The sequence below is a fragment of the Papaver somniferum genome, unplaced genomic scaffold (genome assembly GCF_003573695.1).
Source record: "Papaver somniferum cultivar HN1 unplaced genomic scaffold, ASM357369v1 unplaced-scaffold_29, whole genome shotgun sequence".
Classification (NCBI taxonomy): Eukaryota; Viridiplantae; Streptophyta; class Magnoliopsida; order Ranunculales; family Papaveraceae; genus Papaver; species Papaver somniferum.
The window spans coordinates 2,488,885-2,512,809 of record NW_020639929.1 but is presented as its reverse complement, the minus strand read 5'-3'; positions in this window follow the sequence as shown (position 1 = coordinate 2,512,809).

Below are 23,925 nucleotides of genomic sequence, written 5' to 3'. Positions count from 1 at the left end.
TAAAGGCCTCAGATGCCTTGAACCTCATGTGCTATCCCTCCGTTGCCTGCGTAGGCTCAGACAATCAACCACACATGATGTTTCACACCTGGCTCTAGTTCATGAATCTTTATCATGCTTTCAAATCATCTAATAATCCAGAACAGGTGCGAGATAGTAAGACTGCCAGAAAATTCTCATCAATATAATTGGCTGTTTATCTTCTCTAAGAATCATTTTATCAAACAGGTTCCGAGGAAGACCAAATTTACAACGAAATGACTAGAAATGAACAAAGCATTAGAAATACAAGAGTTCTGATTCGAACCCAAGTTTCAAAATTTCTCATGAATCTTTTACCAGGTAATTCGAGTGCAAAGACATCACAGATTATAAATTAAGAGTAGTGTGTAATCAACTTGGTAAGAGTTCTCCCACATAATGCACTAGATCACCCGGAATTACTACTTGGTCTACCTTGTCACTTATCCAAGTCTGATTATGTGTGAAGCCCTGGCCCTCCAGAACCAGAGCTCGTCTTCCGGTAACTAGTACCGGGTCCGAGCAGAGATAAGCCGCGTAACGGACTTATCTCCCGAGATACGGCTAAAGTTTTTACACAAGTTGCCTGCATGCCTACGCGCAACCCATCCGAAGGTAAGGAATAATCCTTGACACATATCGTGTCTTGTTTGCTTTCGGTACAGAGGGTGCAGTGGGCATCACTTCGCTGGGATTACGTGTTCGCGATCATTCAGTGATGTATCCACATATTCCATGTCCCGGCTGCAGGTCTACTGGGGGTTCTCCTCCATGCACGATCCCGCTAGCTGCAAAGTTGTTGGGAGGTCTCCCTCATTCACAATTATGCTATGGTTGTTTACATGTTCGCGGTTTAAACAATCCTACTAATATAAGATACAGAAATTGAAAGGTAACAGGGTTAGCTCACGTACCTCGTGTACATACCTCTTTCACGTGGATCACTGCTTTCCACGCCCTTCTTTCCAATGTCAACTCTCTGTCCAATCCTCGGTCAGTCAGGTCTCGCTTTATCAATTCATCCCAAGTGAGTTTCGGTCGTCCCGGACGCTTCATTATTCCTTCCGGCCGTGTGATGCGTCCTAAACGAACTAGGACGTCAGGTGGTCTTCGTTGGAGATGCCCGAACCAACGTAGCCAATGTTGTGTCAGTATATCCTTCACTGATGCTACCCCGAGTTTCCCACGGACATAGTCATTTCTGATTTTATCGTGCCTTGTGTGCCCACATGCCCACCTAAGCATCCTCATTTTCGTCACATGGATTTCCAGGAGGTGCGAGCTTCTAGTTTCCCAGCATTCAGCTCCGTACAACATCGCTGGCCTTATTGATGTCCTGTAGAATTTTCCTTTCAGTTTAACTGGGACCTTACGATCACAGAGGAATCCTGGCCCTCCATCACCTAGAATAAGATACCTTAGGTTGCAGGAATGCGTCTTTGGGGTCCTCGCATCGTCTGTCTGGCCGTATGGACATAGCCATATATTGGGGCACACCTAAAATACACCAAAATTATTAAAGCTAATTTTAAGAACCCTATTATAGGGGTTCCAAACATTTGGATTTGAGGGTTCAGAAAATGACAAAATTGGGATCATCAAATAACAATAAATAAAACTCTTATCTTACTACTTTTGCTAATGCCTAGAAAACCATCAATTAATTAGTATTAATGATTGAAAACTAACTAATGATTGATTAACTAAATAAAACACTTATTTTGATATCAGAATTCATACACAGAAGAGAAAAAAGATCAAAAATCAAAAAGTTTTGATTTTTTTTAGAAAAGTGAACTTATGGTTAAGTTTTGTAACTGTAAATAAGATATACGGTTGGGAGTTTATATTATCCCAACGATACACAAATCCAGGTTATCTTACGGTTGGGAAAAAATTGGAAATTTAAATTATGGTTTGGTTTCCTAACCGTGGGAGTTCATATTTCCCCAACCATAGATAAATCCAGGAGAAAATTCGGTTTTTTTAATCAAAATATGGTTGGGTTTTCTTACCGTAAACCGTATATACGGTTGGGTTTCCAACCATAAACTATAAATACGATTAGGAAATATTGGTTTTCCAACCATATTAAATTCTGAAACAAAATTTTAAAACCCTAGTTTAATCAAATCTAACCTATTCATGCAATCAAAAGCAAAAAAAAAGTGTGGATTTTTCAATTTTTACCCAATTGTAATCTTTATTGGCTAAGATAATCGTCGTTAAAGAAGAAAAGATAGAAGAAAAGGAAGAAGAGACGATGAAGGTGAAGAAGAGGAGAGAAGAAAAAAAGGAGGAAGAAAAATATACGTTTTGTTTAGGGTTTAGTTTTTTGTTTTAAATAGAATTTGGTTAGGTAATTAAATTAGTTGTCAAAGGCTATTTTTGTATTTTTGTTATAAAATAGGTCCCCTCTCATCCATATTTAAGACATGTGAATCCATAGTAGCCCTCAAAACCAAATCTTTGGAGTCCCTATAATAGAGTTCTTTTAATTATGATGTCTAGCTCACTTATTTTCAAGACAGGTAATAATCAAAAAAGTTTGTATTTTAGCAAATATTATAGTTGTGTGATTATTATTGTCTGCTTATGCTATAAGCATCGCTAATTATAAAGATAATAAATATCTTTGTTGAAAAACTAGATCTATTGCTTCACACTTCACGTAAAAATCAATCTCTATCATTCTTCACCACAAGCCATTACTCATGAATCTGTACTATGACTAGTAAGTAAACTAAGCTACCAAAATTGGAAATCTAATTATACTCTTGTTATATATTTTGAATCAACTTTGAAAAACTATCTTGTTTATATATCTACGTATCTTAAAAAATTTACGACACTATATATACCGGTGTGTCCTCGAATTATGGTTTTTCAGAATTGTCGTATTGAACGCACGGACACGTTGTAACTGCGGAAAATCCGATAGCACACCCAAATGATGAAATTGAATTCTAAGTCATGATGATGAAATCAATTCAAACTTATTATTATTAAAAAGATGATGATGCGAGTATAGAGCACAAGACAAACACTAAACAATTCTCTCTCTCTTCCAATCTTACCACATAACCTCACCAATAACAAATTACCCAACCCCTTTTACAATATGTCCTAAGGTTCCTTTTTATAGGAAAACAGTGAAGTGGAGTACAACTCACCTTTTACTTCGCTGATAGCCACAAAATTCACATGATCCCCTCTTTCACTTCGTCAATCCAGTTTTCGTTAAAGTACCTCCTTATCTTTCACCGATAACCCCGATGACTTTTCGGTACAGCTGTCCTGGTTTCTTGTTTAACAATTTATCTTCGTTAATTTCATATTTGCTTCATCTTGACATTCCTTCTTCGTTGATTTGGACGAGTCACAATTCTTCGTTAAGTCTTTATTTATCTCGGGACCATTACTTGTGGATCATACTCTTGGTTTTACCTCGCAATACCTTCTTCGCAGATCCAATTTTCGTAAAAGTTTTCTCTGACGGTTCATTGACCCCTTAATAAATGCTTTGTCTTCAGATTTGGTGATAATATCTTCTGACGAGATCTGATTCGCTGATTTCGTCTCTTCTCGGCATTAGAGACTTATATGGACATGATAATTTCTCCGATGTAATATGATTATGTTTCGGGAATACAAATTCCAGATAATGTATTCTTAGCTCAAGAACTGATACATTGTATTAAAGGAAGAAAGGAAAAAAAGAAGGTTATGTGGCTTTAAAGTTAGACATGTCAAAGGCATTTCATAGAATTGAATGGGTTTCAATACTATTTTGTGTAACTTAATAAAGGAATGTAGTAGTACTATAGAAATCAGAATCAAGATGAAAGGAGCACCTTGTACGTCTTTTGAACCCACAAGGGGATTAAGGTAGGGTAATCCATTATCACAGTTCTAACTCATTATGGAAATCAATGTCTAAACAGGAATCAATCACCAACCCTCCACGGACGGCTCTGTTAAGTGTTATTCAAATGACCTAACTAGTTCTTCAGACTTGTTCTTGCTCTGTAACTGAATACGTTAAGCAAAGAACTACCGTTCTGGAGATTTGTGCAGTAGAAGAACTTGTTCTTGGAAAAGAACTTGGGAATGGGAAACAATACAAGCTACCTTATTGCTTTTCTGCAAGCAATCTCTGGATTGGAGCGAATACAATATATAAGGGAACATATGTATCATTTTGGTCAATATGCACAAACTGTTTTTTATCATCCATGTGAGTGAAAACTTCATGACGGATTGTCTACTTGATGATAAGGAAAATCTCAGTATTGTTAATATTAATATAAAATAAAACATATGATTCATTCTAAATTAATCTTCAGTAGGAAAAGATAGTTTATATCAAAATCAGTTGGATAAGAGTCAGTCGGACAAATTAAGCCTGTATGAGTTACATGACAATTATACATGAGCTGAGATTAATTCTCTAAAATCTTCCTAAAACGCTATGCAGAGAGATTTATTCTTTGGAGAGAAGGATCTTATTTACATATCAAACACATCATGTGAAGCTACTCCAGCTCTTGGATAAAGATCAAGATTCATAGTTCAAAGAAGCAAAATGAAAGATAGATCAAATGCTTTCATTTTGCAAAATGTGGATCTAAAATTCTAAACTTACAGGTCAACATGTGTAATCCAAAACCTAATCGTCCTCTCATATTCTCAATTTCAGATGAACACCATATCCTAGTAAATTTCATCTAATATATACCCGCTGCTGACAAAATAATTTCCCAAACTAAGTTTCCTCAAAATTGAAAAGTAATCTGTCATAAATAGAGTGAGAGGGAAGTAATTGGACCTGATGACCAGAGAGTTGGTGGACCGCAGTTGGATTTGGAACAAATAACTGTAATTTGACATCTCAATGATCCTTATCACAAGAAATAATTCCAAGTAAATTAATCATACATTTCAAATTTACATTAAGCATGGTAAACTTTTCAAAATGTAGAATTTTGTAAACAGTAATGGCAGATCCAATCTCATATTATGTGGAAGACCCTGATATTTCTTCAAAATCCTTTAAAGTTTAATGGATACTTCATTCGTTCGTGCACATTTTTTCCCCCAAGAGTAACCGCGAACGACAAAATTTTTTGATGGGGGTGATTTTGGATGGGGAGATGGGGGATCAATAGAAAATAGCCATTTATCAATAAATTATCTGACTAATTAGTCTTCTAATTTTAAGAACAAGGGTATTTAGGGAATATAATCGGTCTCAGTCATGTGATTAGTGCGATACTTATGCAATCTTAACTTTGTATCCATACTTGTCTGATTCTTCTAAAACTCAAAACTCAAATCAACTTTGATTTTTTTTTTTTCTCAAAATTCGTATTCTTTTGTGATTCTACTGTATCAGTGGGACATCCGTTCTACAATTTCATGTTCCAAAAACCAACTTTCCAACCTTCCTGCCAATTTTGATCACAAACCAAAATTAATCAGTCAATCACGACTATAAGAAGCAAACAAATATGAAAAACCTCGTGTTTATCCAAAAGCTGATCATCGGTAATCCTAATAGCAGAACACAAACTAACAACACGATCTCCCATATGCAAAATATCACTACATCATACTCACATGTAAACGCAAAAATAGTATAATAAACGCAAAAATAGTATAATCAAAGAAAAATAGCGTCGTTGATATGAGTTCTTTTCATGGTCCTCTTGATGCATTAACTGCTTGAACTCTTATTTAGAAAAAAAGATCTTGCTGATTAGAAGCATCGAGCATCAAGATCTACATTATTTCAATTAACGGATTAGATTTTTCTGTTCATGATTTTGGATCTTCATCGTAACAAATCACTTAATTCCAGCGAAATCCTAACAGTCATTAGTTTTGAGTGTCGTTAAGATTAATATTTTCTGATCCAAAATTTTCTGATAACACTTCAATGGTAGGTGGAAGATTAATGGGTGGAGACCTCCTAGAATACCCTTGCTTAGAAAATTAGTTAGTTAGAATTAGTTAGATGAGAATGATAAGTGGCAGTTTTCTATTGGTCCCCATCACCCCATCCAAAATTGACCCCATCAAAAATTTACTCCTTCACATCTTAATCCATTATCAATTTGTTAATTGATAGAAGAACCTCTCGGTCAGTTGACGAAATCTGCAAATAGGAAAATTCAGGCCATGCAGAAATGAAATTTTTTACTTGAGAGGAGAAATCATACTGCAACCACATAAAGATGGATTGATAATTTGTGGAGTATGTGAGAGTTTCGATATAAAACCAACGTTTATTCATAATCATAATTTGCAGAATCAAACCATAATTTGAAGAATCAATAACAAGAGAATTTTAGTAGACTGAATCTGTATAGTGAAGAATTTCAAACCAGATCTAGAAAAACTCACATTTTATATGTCCATTTTTCTAAAAAAAAAAAAAACCTAACAACAAAACCCTAACGGGATAGAACTTAGAGGCATGTACTCAGCCCAGGGGTCTGTTTTGGAGGATCAGTTCTAGAGACCCAGGTTCATGGAACAACTTGTGGTCATTGACTGGGGGACTGCTGGGTGTCATGGTTGGTCGGGCATCAGTCTACATATGAGACGATGGGTAGGCCTCCTCACATAGGGATGGGTTCATGTTAGAGCAAGTCTTATGGTGGAATCCATCCATCTTCCACGCCACCTCAGCATTTGGAACTGTGGATGGAAGCGCAAGTGTAATGGTTGATTAGTAGAAACGCTATTCTTAATGGAGCTAAAAAAACGCAATTAAGAATGGAGCTAAAAAAACGCAATTAAGAATGAAGCTTTTTTTCAGCCGTTAGATTTCAACAACTCATTTTAAATTTACGGATAAAAAAAAAACGCAATTCTTAATTGCGTTTAACGCTATTCTTATCGACGTTTAGATGGATTCCACGGACCCTTCCACCAAACCATGGAACCTTGCTTGGATTTTCTATGGAAAATCCCAACTTGGAAGCCACTAGACTTGACATTCCATGAATTCTCCACACTTGGAATAGGTTGGATTCCACCATAAGACTTGCTCTTAAGCGTATCGGTATGTTATCGCTCCATACTTAAAATAAATACGATACGCGGATAGGGTAATATTGTAAGTATTAGTGTTAGTTGATAGAATAGTTTTTTAGCAAAAGTGTACCATAAAGTATTCATATTTTTTCTACAACTTTTAATTATCAAGAAAAAATCATAAACTACGATGTCAAAGCTAGTATATTAAACGAATTTTGGGAGATTGATGATCCATGTGAAAATAATTTCAATCCCTTAACTATTTTGTAAAACCTTAATTAATCAAATAATACCGGATTCAGGGATTATTATTGTCTCTTTTCATATTGAAATGCATACACTCTAGATCAATCCATCTCCAGCCGTTCGATGTGTGAGACATAATATCGTTAAGATTTGGTTTTGCTCGGCTTAAGCCAAGCCGATAAATATATCTTTACCATAAATATTTCAGAAAATATATTCTGTTACGTAAATATATCACATAATATATTTGGTTTATTATTGTAGGAAATACCATATGGTCCTAGGAAAAAAATATTAGGATGAGTCTAGTCCAGTTGACCCAGTTAACTGTCTGTTTGGTCCTTTTTTAAAATATAAATTATAGTTTGGTCATAGAAATTATCGTTGGGTCCTAAGGTGATGTCATGGATGATGTAATTATCATCCTGTAGTGGCAGAAATACCCTTTTGGGACCATTACATCATCCATGACGTCACCCTAGGATATATATAGTCAATTATCAAGAGAAAAGATATTATTTTTAGATTTTTTTTTATTTCTCTTCTTTATTTTCAGATTTACCTCCTCTCTCTTCTTTATTTCTAGATCTAGTGTATTTCTTTCCCCCATTTTTTTCTCTGCTCATGATGACGAAGATGATGAACGACGGTGTTTTTGGGTTCTTTTTTCTCTGTTAATGTTGTTGTTGTTGATGATGATGATGATGAAGTTTTTGCGTTTCTTTTTCGTTTTTTATTGGTTTACTGCTGCTGTTGAAGATGATAAATACGATGAAGATGATGTTGCTGATGTCGTAGATGATGATGATGATGTTTTTTAGATGTAGTTCTTGTGTTGTTTTTTCGTATTTGTTATTTGATGTGGTTGTTGAAGATGATGAAGACGATGAACATGATGAATACGATGTTGCTGTTGTTTTGAAGACGGTGATGTTTGCTGCTGCTGCTGTTGAAGACGTCGAAGAAGATGATGATGTTTTTATATGGAGTTCATTTCTCGAATGAAGTCTGTTTTTTTAGGTTTTTATATGGACTTCATTTCTAGAATGAAGTCTTTTTTTTATGTTTTTCTATGGACTTCATTTCCGGAATGAAGTCTGTTTTTAAGGTTTTTATATGGACTTCATTTCTGGAATGAAGTCTGTTTTATTTAGGTTTTTATATGGACTTCATTTCTAGAATGAAGTCTGTTTTTAGGTTTTTACATGGACTTCATTTCTGGAATGAAATCTGTTTTTTTAGGTTTTTATATGCACTTCATTTTTAGAATGAAATCTGTTTTTTTTTTTAGGTTTTTATATGGACTTCATTTCAGTTTTTTTTTTTTAAGTTTTTATATGGTCTTCATTTCTGGAATGAACTGCTACAAGAAAATAAGTAATAATTAACATGGAAGGGTACTTTTGTGAGTTTAATATTTTTAAATAATTATGGACCAAACAATAAAGGGGTTTTTCTAAAGGACCAAACAGACATGGGCCCACCTAAAAAAGGACCAAACGATACTTTTCTCTTTATTATTCTTATCGTTTGCAAGGAAACATCACAAAATCGTTTTATGAAAACCTAATCAAATCCAGAAATATGGACTTCATGGCTAATGCATATGACCATCGACAAAATGAAGATGATCATGGTGTTACAACAAATATGGATGTTAATCAATCCCCAGATGCAAGAGAAGTTTTGGAAGAGATATCTACTCCAATCAAAGAAGGTAATACTGAGGTTGTGAAAACACCATATATTTCAATGGAAATCAAATCCTGATAATAATGTCATTTTATTTTTGAATGACAGGCCCCTGAAATCCGAAAGCGAGAATTTGGAAATAAATCAAATGGCACTGCCATAGTGGGAAACTCATCCAGAAGAAACAAGTTCACAACAATTATATGTATTTGATTTTTAAGGTTGAAACATATATAAAGCTGGATTCTTTTCTAGGAAACTTGGTTTTACATATTCAAATTCTGCTACAGATTGTCTGCGAAAACTAATTTTGATGTATTGATGAACTTTTTTGATATTAAGATTCTGCTGCAGCTACCAACCATTCCTAGATTATCTGTGTCCATTTCAGTCTGTTTCCTCTTGAAGGATGGAGACATACTAACAATAGCAAAACTATAATAATTGTGCAGCAAAGCGTTGTACAGTGCTAGAACTCCAATTCCGTGCTAATATGTACAGTGCCATGTACAGTGCTTGTACAATACCATGCAGGTGTATACTGCTGACTTCTTTGCCAAACATTTTTACTTTCTAGTGTGAGGCAAGAGCAATCTGATCTACCTATCTAGTTAGGTATTCAAGCTACTTTTTTTTTTTTTTTTAAAATAGATCATCTCAATAAAAACTAAAAACCCATTATCTGGGTTACTAACAACTATGCAAACTCAGCACAAAGGAACGACAACAACAAGAGATGATCATTTTGATCCACCACTGTTGCTCTTTTATATTTTGTGAATCCGAGGATAAATCATTTCACGCGAACGGATTCAAATTTTTATACCAATTAACTATGCGTCATTGACAATTTTTGGGCGAGGAATTTATTACTCACGGTGGAACCATCCTAGTTTTTGAAATATATAGTTTGAAGGCATCTAATCAATGTTATCCGTCATGATGTAATATATAGATGTGCCTATGCAATGCCATATAATCTGCATATAAATCAAAGAGAGTTCCCTAAAGTTTAACTAAATGAGGAATTAGTTCACAACATCAACGAAATACTTTTATTGGGTAACTAATTGTGCTTATAAGATCAAAAATGAATTATCTGACCAGTCCGTATCACAAAGAATGGGGGAAAGTGATTGATTCAAATGGAGGCTCAGCTGATGCTGAAGTAGTGAAAGAGGAAGATGATATTCCTTGATTTATGTTAACCGAATGTATTTTCTGAAACGTTTATGGTAAAGATGTATTTATGGTAAACGTTTATGGTAAAGATGTATTTATGGTAAACGTTAAGCCGAGCAAAACCAAATATTAACGATAATATGTCTCATACATCGAACGGCTGGGGATGGATTGATCTAGGATCAGAAACTTAAGTTAAAAATTCAGTCAAATAATTAAGGGATCGGCTCCCTTAACTTATTATGCCCACCACCCTTGCCTTGATGGGTTTCACTAACAAGATAAAATTGCAACATGTTTTTTTATTGTTTCATTTCTTAGGAAGTGTAATTTTCCTTTATTAGTCTTTGGTGCATAATTGCATCTCAATCTATTATTTTATCATTTGCAATTTCTCATTAAGTGTGCGTTCCAGTATCTACAAATTGATTAATCAAATTAAACTCTCCTAGTGTTGAGATTATTAGTCCCACATCGTTGGACAATCTAAGATCCTGCAGTTTATAATCCTTTGGGCCTCTCCATTCAAAGCCAATTGATTTTGAGTTGGGTACCCGCAGATTTTAACATGGTATCTATCAGAGCTAAGCCTCGGACCGAGACCTGCGTACGCCGGGTGTAGGCCGGGTTACTGGCCGAGGTGTTACCCTCTGATTTAGTCACTCACCTGTGTACACTTGTTACAGATGAACTGGTAACTCGTATGCAGGTCTACGTGTGAGGCCCAGTGACTGGCCTTACACGTGAGGGGGCGTGTGAAAGTACAATAGTCCCACACATGGTATCAGAGCAGGCTATTTGTGATGAGTCATTTGACTGCGCCTTTATTCTGCGTCACCCGATTTAATTGTCCACGTGTTAGTCCCACATTGTTAGAAAATCTAAGATTCCGCGGTTTATAATCCTTTGGGCCTCTCCACTCATAGCCAATTGATGCTTGATTCCATATTAGCATAGCAGCATGTATCTACATTATATTAATCACCACAGAGCTGAACTGAATTCCGCCTTGATCCCTATTGTCTTTGCTGGCGTAGGCAGCAATTCCGCTTTTTCCCTCCACCATGCCCTACAAATCACGTAATTCGCCGACCTCCCTTGGCTCCTCTTCGGCTCTTCCAGGTTATCAGACATTCTTTCATGCTTCACAGGTGGAATCATTTATCAACTCATATTTGGGGTGGAAGGCTTGGATTTAAAGAGGAGAATAGATGGTGCTACTTTCTCATTCTTAGCAGTATAATGGTAGTACATGCTTGACAGTGGCTTAAGTATTTGAGTGAGACAACTTAAAATCGCAACAAAGTACTGAAAGTAAGACATGCCGGTCTACAAGAAATAATTCCATCTAGATTAAGCCTAGATCATTGCCCCGGTAAGGAAAATGTTGCTGGATTTGGCAAGCTACAATTTACACAGAATCAAAAATGAAAGAGAACATACACCTTCAATTAGTACACTAGATCTTTATTTAGACATAAGAACTTAAAGGGGCTACTCTCACATCAGTTAGCAAGCAAGACTCTCATCGCTGATTCAATTCCTACATGAAGATTTCAGAAATAACCGTAGAGACAAGGTAGTTCAGATTCTTATTTCTTTATAAATCTTAAAATTTTAAAATAAAAAGAGAACAAGAAGTAAGAATTTTATCTGCTTCACAGAAACATAAAAACTTTAACTTCAAGACTCGTAGATCTCATATTGGATAACAACATACACTGAATACATCATCTAACATGGTTATTTTAGCACCGATTCCACATTAAAGAAGCAAAAGAATCACCAAAAAAATCCATGGAGCAAGTGGTAAATTGAGAGGAAAAATCATAGTGCGAGATCTGAAGGAGGATGGATGATTTGTGGAGTATTAAGAGTTTGCATATACAACAACATTTTACTCATAACCATAATGTGAAGGAACACTGTGATGAGAGAATTTGAGTAGAATGAGTTTGGATGGTGAAGAGTTTGAAAGAAATGAAGGCTGCATAGTTCTGATTTGGGAGAGAACTCACAATTTATATGCCATTTCTCTAAATCCCCGAAACCCTAACAAGCTTGAGATAGCGTGAAAGCCCATCATTAGCCCACGCGTGGTCTTGGTGGAGCTAAGACTAGTGATCCGCGTTCTAGTAACAACCCATGGTCAGGAGGGACCTCCTGTGGTACTATGATCCTGCCCAAGCTCAGATGATCAACTAGACATCCCATAATGTCCCACTTCTGGTTCTAGTGCCTGAACCTTTTTCATGCTTTCTCTATTATCTAATCCTTTATCAACTAATTCACCACAGTATGCTAGCTCGGAAGAGTGCAAAGGAAGTTTGATGAATAATGAAGTGTGCTATTTAAACGATATTCATCAATTGGTTGTTCATCTTACCCCCGGCATTTGGGTTAGAAAATTCAAAGTGTTTCAAGAAACTAAGTCTTTAAGAACTATTTTCACAAACAGGTTCGGAGACCAGATTCACCGCCAACGGAACCAAAGCATTAGAAATAAAAGAGTTCTGATTCGGACCCAAGTTTCAAAACTTCCTATGATCTTTTACCAGGTAACCTCGTACAAGCCTTGTAAACAAAATTGAGCGTCAATTCGTTCGTCATTATTTCCTGATGCTTCATTCTGAGTGCAAAATATCAAAGATTATAGAAGGGTTAGTGTACAATCCACTTCTTATGATTTTAGCCTAGAGTTCTCTCATAGAGTGGACAGGATCAACCGGAATGACTACAAGCCTATCACTTATCAAAGTTTATGTGTGAAGCCTCTAATCATTGAAAACCTAATTAGGATTTGCATTTCCAAGAATGTCATCAATTAAACCAAGCACATGAATAGAATTGCATTTCATGATAGCCAATTTCATACTCGCAGCCAACAAGCGCTCAAGATCAGTGGGACAATTGAACCTATGACTCCTCCTGCATTGGGGTTTAGTATTTGAGCTACACAACATCCTAACATAGTCGAAAACAAATTACTGTAATTTTTAAGAGAGAATTTCGAGTATAAAAAGCTTGGGTAGCGTGAGGACTGAGAAGTTGGAAGACCACATCTAGAGATTTTGAGAGGCTGCATAGTTCTGTTTTGGGGGAGAGACTCGAGGTCTAACTCACATTTTATTTTATTTTATACGACAATTTTTCTAAATCCAAAACCCTAACAAGCTTGAGAGAGCATAAAGGCCCATCATAAGCCCATATGTCGTCTTGGTGGATCTGTTCTAGTGACCCAAGTTCTAATAACAACTTGCACCTATTGACTGATTGAGGGTGACATGATTGTTTGTATCGGTTATGGCTTCGTCGTGTAATCCAAATTCTAATAACAACTTGCAGCAGTTCTTCTTCCAGACTTCTGTAAACCCTTACATCTTTCCTGTGAAGATATGGCTTCGTCTCAATGTCGTTTTCTTTCCTTTGTTTCTTTTTATTGACATATCAAACGCATCAAATGAAGCTATCCCAGCTCTTGGATAAAGCTCAAGATTCATAGTTCAAAGATGAAAAATGAAACATAGATCAAATGCTTTCATTTGGAAAGAAAGACATCTATGAACCAAGCACAAGACCGAATTGCATTTTCATGGAAGCAATTAACCACAAAAGCGCTAAAGATCATTGAGTAAATTGGGCCTATGAGTAAACCTGCATGCTTTTCCGTTTGGTTAATGCCATTTTCTCATTCTTGCAGGATGATTAGTATTAGATGCTTGACAGTTGACATCAAACGGCTTGAAATGTAGAATCCTTCTCACACAAACGACTTAAAACATTTGAGCTACACTGGTTAAATTCGCACCATTGTTGGACTTGGAAAAAAAATAACTGTAATTTGACAATCTAATGATCCTTCTCAAAAGAAATAATTCCATCTAAATTAAGCTATACATTTTTTTTGAAGCAAAATTTAGGAATAAATTCCAAAAGAATAAGTTTATATTAAGCAGAGTAAACTTCTATTGTTGTAGTTGCAGGTCCTACAGCAGGCTCTGTTGTAGTTGCCGATGGCAAAAGTTCTCCATCTGGTTGTACACCAGTCTAGCCTTGGGATCTTCAACAGCAACACCAGCTTCTCCCAGTGCTTCTAACTCTTTTTCTTGGAGATCGTCCAACATCTTTTGCTCTTTAAAAAGTTCCATTTTGCTCTTAGAATATTTGAGCAGCAGCTCAATTTTCTGCTTCAAAATCTTGTTTTCCTTTCATTCTTGGACTGTAGTTTCCCCAACTGTGAAAGACAAAATGGCTGAAAGTAGGAGTGAGAGAAAATAAAATTAAACCGAAGATAGCGAAGACTAAAACTAAAAAGGATTTTGAAATATCAAAAAGTAAATGGATGCTAAACTGGCACCATAGTTGGTCTTCGAAAAAAATAACTGCAATTGACATTCCAATGATCCTTTATACAAGATATAATTCCATCTAGATTAAACATACATTCCAAAAACTAGAAACAATTTTTAACCAGCTGGATCCTCTAGATCAGTTAGATGGACACTACTTTTAAGTCCAGCCTTGAGATGTGAGTGATTCGCGCTTTCATTTTACAAGTCTTAAAGATCTCTTGCCCAAAAATTGTGCATCATTTACACAATTAGAGAATAAAAATATGCAATTGACAACTACAAAGAAAAATTTCGTTTAAGAGGAGAAATCATATTGTGATGATGATTTATGGAGTATGTAAGAATTCCAACGCAACCAACTTTTTGATTTTGAAAATTTTCAGGTTTTTAAAAAAGTTATTAAGTAATGGTTAATTAATGGGTAACCGGTGATTAGTGGGGTAATTAAGTGGGGGATGGGTTAATTGGTGGGAGAGTTTTAAGATTAGAATTTAATTTAGTGGAAGGGCATTAATGTAATTTAAACTATACAGGGGTATTATAGTAACTTAAGCATCATTAGGACACCCTTATAATCTATCATTGGATGGCATAATAAATCTGTATGCCCCAAAATTTTCTTGTATGCCCCAGTTGATGGTTCTTATGGAGAGACTCTCCGCAGCGTACTCACATTTTATATGTCCGTTTTCCGAAAAACCCCGACAACAAAACCCTAATGAGATGGGACTCAGAGGCCCGTACTCAGCCCACGGTTCTGTCTTGGTGGATTTGTTCTAGAGACCCAGGATCATGGAACAACTTGTGGTCATTGGCTGAGGGAATGTTGGGTGTCCTGGTTGGTCGTGTTGCTACATACGATAGCTAGGTCTCCTCACATAGGGTGGCCATCATGGTTAGCGTATCAGATATTATTGGTCCATATTTACATAATAGATAATACTGAAGGACTGTTGGGTCGTCCGGATTTAGTCTACAAAGTACCATAATATATGATTATCAAGAAGTGTGAACACATAAATCACGAAGCCATCTACGTGTTCACAAACAATATTCGCACACGTTCATTGTCTAGTCGAGTATTATCATAAATAATGTTCGTATGAAGGAATAAACAGAGAACCAAGTATAAATGTAAAGCATGTGAAGTTCAACGATGAATGTAAGTGCTGAAATGTAAATAAGACAAAGATTTACGTGGTTCGGCACCAAGGCCTACATCCACGGGACTGGTTTTTCACTATGTATTGAATGATTACAAAGATAGTCGAATGACTTTAGAGTATCCATAGGTCTGCGGGAGTAGGGAGATTACTTACTCTTCCTTTTTCTCTCTCCTATATTCTCCTATAATTGCTCTCGATTGGTCGACCCCTTCTCTCTTAGTGGAGAGGGGTATTTATAGGGTTGGAACGTGGGTCCTACTTCTGAGGTGTCGTTGTAATCTTATCTTCTTGTGCTTTGTGCCCATTATGCACTGGTCTTCGGCATATGCTGCGGCCTGAGCTTGAATACGAAGGATTATCCTCGCCTCTTCCACGAACTGATTGACACGTGTATATCTCTTTGGTATTTAATGCGGGTAGATGGATGTCTGCTCGTGTCAGACAAGTGTCTCTTTGTCTGGTCACATCTGTGTCAGTCAAACTTCCTCTCAGCCGTTGATCTGGGATCTTCTTGTACTTTGTGCCCATTACGCATAGGTCTTCGGCATATGCTGCGGTCTGAGCTTGAATACGAAGGGTTATCCTCGCCTCTTCCACGAGCTGATTGACACGTGTATATCTCTTTGGTATTTAATGCGGGTAGATGGATGTCTGCTCGTGTCAGACAAGTGTCTCTTTGTCTGGTCACATCTGTGTCAGTCGAAATTCCTCTCAGCCGTTGATCTGGGATCATCCTCGGGATTGGGTGTATTAACACCCAAGGGGTATTATCTAGTGCTCCTCTGGCGCCATCATACCTCTGTGATCCTCTGTCCCTGACCGTCGGATCTGCTGACCGGTGGCATCTTCTGATGAGATGCTTGCTATCATGTTTTGATATCTTGTTTTGCATGCCTTCCACGTGTCTCTTTCTGTACACGTGGTGGATGATAAAGGGGTACATACAAGAAGAAATCATAAACTATGCTCATGGAACAACTTGTGGTCATTGGCTGAGGGACTGTTGAAAGATTTTTTAAACAGTAATGGTAGATCCAATCTCATATTATGTAGAAGAACCTGCTACATCAAACATGGTTTTTTCTTCAAAATCCTTTAAAAGATAATTCATTTGTTTGTACACATTTGTTTCCAGTAACAACCAACGAAACTGTAACATCTCAATCAGTTCACATTAACTAATGATAATGCAACCTCTCCGTCAGTTGATGAGAGCTATGAAGGGGAAAATCTAGGTCATGCGGAAAGCTTTTTATTTTCGAAGTTTTCACAACAAAAATTTTCACTTGAGAGAATAAATCGTAGTGCAAGTCCACAAAGAAGGATCATGGATGGATAATTTGTGGAGTATGTGAGGTTCCAATATAAAACCAACGTTTTAGTAGACTCATAACCATAACTTGCAGAACCAATAACAAGAGAATTTTAGTAGACTGAATTTGGATACTAAAGAGTTGGAAACCAGATCTGGATTTTGAGATAGAGAGAGAAATGGAGACTGCAGTATTCTGTTTATGGGGAGAGACTTTGAGGGGAAACTCACATTTTATGTCCATTTTTCTAAAAAACCCTAACAACAAATATAGAACTTGGAGGCCCGTACTCAGCCCACGGATCTGTCTTGGTGGATTTGTTCTAGAGACCCATGTTCATTGACCAACTTTTGGTCATTGACTAAGAGACTGCAGGGTGTCATGAGTCTCATGACCTGCCAAAACTCTCATACTTCTGTGAAAGCACATGGGAGAGTTTGTGTGAGCGACTGGTGAGTGCATTGTAACTTTAGTTTCTCCACTTATTAAACAAATTGCACCGGCGACACTCTATAAAAACTTCAGATCCTAAGGCGTACACTCCATAGTCCCTTTGTGGAAGGAGAGTTTACTGAACAATTTTGAAAAGGGAGAGATACTACCATCTATTCTTCACGTTATGAGATAGTGAAGTGATAAGAATTTAAGTTAAATACTATCAGACATTCCTTGATGCTTCACAGGTGGAATCATTTCCCAACTCATTTCTTTGGGCGGAAGGCTTTCATTTAGCGTGAAGAATAGATGGTAGTATCTCTCACCCGCAGCGTGTTGAGTGAATGTATGAGTTATGTCTAGTTTGTTTATCTGCATCGGTCGGAATAATCCTACGGTGCTGTTTTTGAATATAGAAATGCAATTCATGGAAGCAATTCCATTTTGTAAACAAAACTAACACACAAGATGTGATCTTGCGGTTTTGGTTAATGCCCTTTTCTCATTCTTGACAGTATAATGGTAAACAGATGCTTGACAGTAAACGGCATGAAATGCAGAATCAAATTACTGAAATTCAAACATTCTGGTGTACAATGCAAGAAAATGTTGCTGGGATTTAGCATGCTTCAATTTTTTTTTTTTTTGACTTAAAAAGTTAAAACTTTATTAAAAAGGGAAAAAAGAAGTAGAGAAAGAAGAGTGCACTTGAAAGTGCTACAAAGATATGGCATAACAGCCAAAATTCAACATGAAAAGGAAAATAAAACTAAGGCAACAACCATCAAGAAGCCAAAAACAGCCGACTAAATCACTGTCTCTAGCCTCTTAGAACTTTTTCTTTGCAGGGGTTCTCTTGCCGCGGCCTAACAACTCGTTACTAATCTCCCCATTCCATGATAGTCTTTCTCGTTCCTTATCAGTTCTTGAGGACCTGTAATTGTCGACGATTCCTTCATAGATGTTTCCCTTTCCTCCATGAGGAACACCTAATAAGGTACTGCATCGCAGAAGTTTATCCATGTGTTGCTCTTTAGTCCAAGATTTTCTGCACGAGACTTCCTCAATGGGCTTAAACTTCTCCACACAAGTCTCTTCATTATCGGTTTCATATTCTGACTCCTCATTTGACTCTACACAATCATCCACATACATAGTGTCTTCATTGTGTTGATCATTGTTGTTGCTTTGAGACACACAAGTCTCTACAGAGGGAAGGTCTTCATTAACCTCAATAAGAGATTCAAGAGAATTCTTATTTTTGAGCTCATCTACTTTCTTTCCATTTTCTTTGCTACTTCCCTTGTTCTTTCGCCTAACGTATTTCCATTCCACATCAGGGGAGTCTGCCTTCTCCTCAATAGAGATGTGCGCAGCATTATCTACCATCTCTTCATTTGATTGTACACGGGACTCCCCTTTTTCTGTTAGGCTTCCACTGTCATTATGCTCCTCATTCCTAGGAGTCTCCAAATTTCCAGCCTTGTCGATATCAGTCTCAGAGACATTCTTTATATTCATATCCGCATTGACCACCTCTAAATCTAGTCTTTGAGACTCTTCCAGCCTACCCAAAGTCTCCTTGTTGGTTTTGCTCAATTTTGGTACCCAGATCTTCTTGGTAACCTTACTAGCAGAGACCTTGGGACATTTAGCACTAGAGTGACTAAATGTTGCGCAAGCCTGGCATCTTGGAGGTTTCCAAGTGTATTCAACCGAGATATCTGTTCTTTGCCATCAAACAAAATAGGGATGAAGGATGGAAAATCGCTAGTTACATCCATTTCAACACAAACTCTTGAAAGGTGGCTTTCGACCCACAAAATACCCAACTACAAACTTATCGCAAACCCTAAGTTCATCAATAATATCTGTAGAAGAGATTATAGTCCTCTTACCTTCAATCGATTGACGATTTAGAAATTCCAGCTTGTAGGAGGATGAATCCATGATGCTCCCTTTGTTGCTACCAAACAAAGATCTCCATTTTCCAGGATTAGGGATTTCAGAAGAAACCCCAATGAAATTTCCTTATTTCCCTGAGAAGCACTTGTAGACTCTGTTAACGGAGGGAAATCAGCCAACCCAGTATTTGACTCATCAATTGATAAAGATTTATCTGCTCTTTCACTCTGATTTGGATTCAAAATTGGTGGACAAGGAGAAAGACGGCCAGCAGCCATGAAGAACGCGAGAGGAAAAAAAATCCCTAGAAGAATCGCCCTTTTTCCCCTTGCCACGTCATCAGAACGGGGTGCTTCTTCTAAAATCTTTTCTTTGGTTTAGCAAGTAAAACCCTAGATCCAGCATGCTTCAATTTGCACATTATCAAGAATGAAAAAAAACCTACACCTTCAATTAGTAACAGAAGAACTGAAAGGGGCAACTCTCACATCGGATAGTAAGCTAGGTCATTCACGGATTATCATTGTGGTTCAATTCCTAAATAAAGATTTCAGTACTAACCATAGAGACAGGGCAGTTCAGATACTTTTTTCATATTGATAATTCAACAGTGACTCGTAGATCTCATACTTTGAATAACAACAAAGTATATCGATACACAAGACAAAAACTGGTGAAAAAATAAGACACTGATTTCTGGAAACCGGTGAAAAAATAAGACACTGATTTCCCAGATGAAAAGATCTGGTACAAAAAGAGATTATGGAAACCGGTGAAAAAAAAAGACACTAATCTTCTGCACTTCAGTTGGCCCCTGAGGCTCTCAAGCGAAAAAAGAAAACTGATAGGGTTAGATGCTTGAGAAAAATTATTTAATTGAGAGGAAAAATCATAGTGCGAGTCAACAAAGAGGATGGATAATTTGAGGAGCATGTGAGTGTTCCAACATAAAACCAACATGAGTTTGTATAGTGAAGAGCTGAAGACCAGATCTAGATTTTGAGAGAAATGAAGGCTGCAGAGTTCTGTTTTGGGAGAGAGACTCAAACTCAAACTCACATTTTATATGTCGTTTCTCTGATCCCAAACCCTAAAAGGCTTTTGAGCGTGCAGGCCTTCATTAGCCCACGGATGGTCTTAGTGGATCGGTTATAGAGTAGTGACCCAGGTTCTTGACTTCTAGTAGTATCTCGTGGCCATTGACTGTTTCCTCGTACAGAGATGTTTACCATGAAGATATGATTTGTGGCAACCTCATTACTCTTCTGCTGGAGTTGTTTTAGCAGTATTTGAACTTGTCAACATTAATGGTCTTCCAGAATTCACACCAATATAGGCATAAAAGCAAAGAAAAAGAGTAAGGCTAAACAAGTGCCACATTACAAAGAAGGTGTAATTACATCTGTACTTGCTCAAAACTCAACCATGTATTCGGGGCCGTTGTGATCAATTTCATGCATATGTTTATAAACCGGCCCCTAACGGTATCAGCTAGACCTAGTACAAAAGATTTCTTGAACCAGCTAAATTTCAACAACAGGATTGAGCCCAGTGTGCACAATTGATCAGAGTTACCCAAATCTATGGTTTAATTTAAATTGGTACAACTTCTGGAACAAACTCTTTTGGATGGACTTAAGCTAAATCAATGTTTTATACGCAGATGCTAACTAGATAGAAAAGGCATTCCCTTTTGGCATGAATGGTGGCTTGCAAAAGGCTCATTATTATCAGCCTTGTTTTTGCCGAGACCAATAATTCAATAGAGCGTTGCTCTTGCGTTGTTTCTAGCTGTTGGAATCGCATTATATCATCCTCAATCAAAACTAGAATCCTTCTTCCATTTTAGCAAGATTGCTTAATAGGGGATACCAATCTGTTGGTGTGTACCAATCTAAGCTTAGAAGTGTTTTGCGTTTTTTGGATCTGGCACACCCCCAATCAATATGGTGCCACGTATTAGTAATGTTGCATTTTAAGCTTTTGATGTCACCTATTGTTTGCCGATTGACTCATTACTCTCTTTTCAGGTCACTAACTTTGCTTGCTCCGGCTGCATTCATCACTGGTGAGATTGCAACAAAAAGAAATACAATTAAAACCGAACCAAGAACAGATTGCAAAGACAATGAGATATGACACAACATTTTACATCTAGGATTAATCATCATATTCGTATGTCTTGATCATCATAACTTGAGGCAGATTTCTTAAAACTCTTTCAAATTCCTGGTTGCATCTTCCATAAGCTTCTTCTTCTTCAAATTGATGAAAAAAATACTTGATTTTTGTAACCTTAATAACTTTCTGGCTCTGCTAATCTCTTCTTCCATCTCCTTCACGCGAATTTCTTCGATTTTAGCCTTTGCTGTTTTCGCTGCTGCCTCTTCTTCTAATTCATGAATCTGAAGTTTCAGCAATGCATCTCGTTCAGCTCTTTTCTTCAAAACATTTAATCTCTCTCTGAGTTTAGAGACATCAAAACCCATACGTTCATAATCATCCAACTGTGTTGTGTGATTTTCTAGCTGATCAAGGAAGATTGATGGATCATCAGAGTTTTTAAGTTTCTCAACAAACCAAACAAAAGATAAATCAAAACCCAGTTTGATTCCTTCCTTGATTTTATTACTGAAGTTTGAAAGTGGAAGAAAATGTGGGTTTTGAGGGAATTGTTCAAAGACTTGATCATACTGAGACTTTAGTTCTGGAGATAGGTATGAAGATCTATGAGGAGGAGGTAATTGGGAAAGCCTCATTGAAATATCAGAAGAAGAAGAAGACTGTAATGGGCTTGGAGAAGATGCCATTGAGATCTCTTAAAATGAAGGAAAATGGTTGATTTCTCTAGGGTTCTCAAATACAAGTATAGAACTTGAAGAGCTTATTATCTTCTTAAAACTATTTTCGTCATAACTCTCCACCAACTGATTTAGGTGACGGCAAGAACAACTCCGGTTACTGCAACAGCGCCTCCACACTCACACTTAGAGATCTCAACTCTCACTCTGTATGAAATTTCTGCCTAAATTCTAGGGTTGGATTTATTTATACGGAATTTTTGTACTTCACTAAAATGCCCTTGAAATAATTGGACAAATTTGATAGCAGCCCAATTAGGAAGCCCTGTCACTACAATTTCTAGAGGGGAACTTAGGCGCAGGCCCAAAAAAAATAAATCTTACCGCCAGGCCCACAATTAATTTCTGATACAGTCGCACCCATAATTATTTAAAAATATTTAAAACGTACTGAAAGACTCTATTACCTTTCATCGTTTTTGGGCATAATTTTTTTCTTCTCCACCGGTTTCTTTCCCTATTCCTCCATTAATCTCTGTAACGGATCTGCAAAGATTTTTTCTCCATCATTTAAAGAAATAAATCATTTAAAATCGATGATTCAAAGAAGTAAATCATTTTTGACTAAACCCTAGAATACATTTCAACAAAAATGGATGAAACAGACGAAGAAGAAAAAATCAAGTAGAAGAAACAGTAAATCATTCTTTTCTCCTTCTCCAAAACCTCTGTAACGGATATGGAGAGTAAATTTCTTTCTCCATTTAAAACCTAGAAAAACAATTTCATACTCTAAAAAACCAACCTAGAAACTACTTACAGTTTACAAATCCTAGAAACAACATTTCGAAAAAATGAACGAAACACAAACAAAATCAACATTTTATTTTCCTTTGATACTTTCACTTTCAGTTAACGAAAAATAAATGTGCATAACCAGTTATGCAGTACAAAGAAAATGTGCATATAACTAGTTATGCAGATGCACCAAAGGTTATGCTTATCATAAATCACTGCGGATGTAAAACAAAATGCATAACTAGTTATGCAGTACAAAGAAAATGTGCATAAAAAGTTATGCATAATAGGTCATGTGTTTTACTTTTAAATAACATATGTTACATAATAAGTTATGCATAACTGGTTATGCAGTAAAATCAACTATGCAGAACTGCATAACTTATTATGCATAACTTGTTATGCAGTAAAATCAACTATGCATAACTGCGTAGCTTATTATGCATAACTGGTTATGCAGTAAAATCAACTATGCATAACTGCGTAGCTTATTATGCATAACTGCTTATGCAGTAAAAGCAAACATGCTGAACTCCAAAATTTATCATGCATAACTGGTTATGCAGTAAAAGCAAACATGCTGAACTGCATAACTTATCATGCATAACTGGTTATGCAGTAAAAGCAAACATGCTGAACTGAATAACTTATTATGCATAACTGCTTATGCAGTAAAATCAACTATGCATAACTGCGTAGCTTATTATGCATAACTGGTTATGCAGTAAAATCAACTATGCAGAACTGCATAACTTATTATGCATAACTGCTTATGCAGTAAAAACAACTATGCATAACTGCGTAACTTTGACTGCATGACAAGTTATGCATTGTTTAGAGTATCTGCATAACCTGTTATGCATATAAAGTTATGCCTTCCCTGATGAGTGTTATTAAATCATGTTGCAGTTTCAGGAGAACTTTAGAGATGATTACAGTGCAATGGAGTTGGAACTCTGTGAAATCGAAA